The sequence below is a fragment of the Meleagris gallopavo genome, unplaced genomic scaffold, assembly GCF_000146605.3.
Source record: "Meleagris gallopavo isolate NT-WF06-2002-E0010 breed Aviagen turkey brand Nicholas breeding stock unplaced genomic scaffold, Turkey_5.1 ChrUn_random_7180001950555, whole genome shotgun sequence".
Lineage (NCBI taxonomy): Eukaryota > Metazoa > Chordata > Aves > Galliformes > Phasianidae > Meleagris > Meleagris gallopavo.
In genome coordinates, this window is record NW_011211877.1 from 12,047 (window position 1) to 13,909 (window position 1,863).

The following is a 1,863-nucleotide window of genomic DNA, read 5'->3' on the forward strand; positions in this document are numbered from 1 at the left end:
CCAAAACTTTGCGTCACCATCTATACCCCCACCAACAATGGACACCCCCCCCCCTCCCCAGTCAGCTCTAACGAGCTCAACACCCATTAAAACCCCCTAAAATGCCTCAAAATGCACCTGAGGAGGACATTTAAGGTGAAAAAGGCAACATTTATACACATATTTGTAGCAAAAAGTGAAAGGATCCAAAGTGCTGTGAAGGCGGAGCTGAGATCTGTGCTTCCAAAGGGATAAAATCTGCTTTCAGACACTTAAATCTGCGTTAAAAGGAAGGAATTCAGTTAAAATGAAGGAACTTGGTTACAAAGGAGTTAAAAAAAGTATTAATGCTGAAATTGAGATGTTTTCATATTAGAAGGGGATGTCAACCTCATAAGGATCCAAAGGGCCCTGATTGATGCCATCCGTTGGGTGCAGGAGCTGAAATAAAAGCAAAAAAGGGGTAAATAAAGCACTTAAGTTTGGTTTTACTGGTTGAGATGGGGATAAGGAAATGTAATTATTGACACTGAAGAAGCAAAGAGGTAAAAGCCAACGCAATGGGGAGAAATGATAACCAATAAAAGAGCCACTATTGGGGTTGAAGTGCTGAAAAGAAAACTTTTCTCCTTCGTAGGAGGGGAATTTCCTCTGTTTGTGACCATAAAAAGGGGAAAATGACCAAAAATCTGCAAGTTTTCTCCTTTTTCCACTCAAATAAACGAGGTGCCCACCGCCCTCGTGAGAGTGGGCAAAAAGAGTGAAAAATCCACCAAAAGCTGAGAAAAAAAAGTGAGAAAATCAGAGTTTGGGGTCCTTATTTCAGAGCACTGCTGAGGGGCCCTCGCTGCTCGCTGGAAGAATTTTCCTGAGAGAAAATAGGGGTTATTTGCACATAATTTCACATTTCCAGACAGAAAACAGGGAGAAAGGACTAATTTCCCATATTTTATGATTTCTGATAGAAAAAGGGGAAAAAGGCATTATTTCCACATAATTCACAGTTTCTGGCAGAAAATGAAGCAAAAAAAAGCGTTATTTTCCCACAATTGACAGAAAATGACAGGAAAAAAAGCATAATTTCCACAAAAATTACGTTTCCTAACAGAAAAAGAAATAAAACTACAGTATTATTTCTTCCCCCTCACAGAGCAGTGCCGTTTCTCACCCTTTTCACCCCCAAATCCCACTCAAAAACACCACAAAAAGGCCCCAATGACTCCTTCCACCCCCAAAAGGGCACTGAGGGAACTTTACCTCGTGACGACCCATTTTTTCCCTCAGAAAACGGAGGAAAAAAGCCAATTTTCCTCAGAGCCACACAGAAACTCCCAGCCGCCCTTCCCGCCTTTTTCCACCCCCCGCCCTCTCCTCAGCGCGGTGGGCGGGACGATAGTTAGCCCCGCCCCCTCAGTGAGCACCACCTTCTATTGACCTCTTGCCCGCCTCGGCGACCAATCAGAAGCGCGGAAAAGTGAAGCCACCTGCTCTACCCCTCCGCCTCACGCTTTGCTGTCTGTCAAACGTGTGAAGGTGGGACGTGAGGGTGGTGACAACCAATCAAAAGCAAGAGGGAAAGCGAGGGCATTTCTGATAGGCTGAGCTCCGCGCGGGCGGGCCAATCAGAGCGAGACACCGGACTCTGTGCGTTGCTGCCCTTTCGTGCGAGGCAGTTCGGACCGTACCAAGTGCGGGAACGGAGCGGGGGGGAACTGTTGGATTAGTGCGGGGAGTGCGGAGCTTTTACCGCCGTAACACTGCAGGGGAGGAACTGCGGAGATATCCGTATAATCGTAGAGAACATCTGGGAGGCAGGAGTTGTATGGGAGGGGAACGGAGAGAGGAAGTGAAAATTGGGTTCCCCTGTATTAGAGGAGGAATGGT

At 46.5% G+C, this 1,863-nt stretch overlaps 1 long non-coding RNA gene across 1 annotated transcript; it reads right to left on the reverse strand.

Annotated features, from left to right (window-relative positions):
* Positions 1 to 169: 169 nt before the first annotated feature.
* LOC109365010 lies at positions 170 to 1,831 on the reverse strand. Its single transcript, XR_002110737.2, has 3 exons — positions 1,237 to 1,831; positions 370 to 420; positions 170 to 257 (listed from the first exon to the last, which is right to left on the reverse strand). It is a non-coding gene; the product is annotated as an uncharacterized LOC109365010 (long non-coding RNA).
* Positions 1,832 to 1,863: the final 32 nt, after the last annotated feature.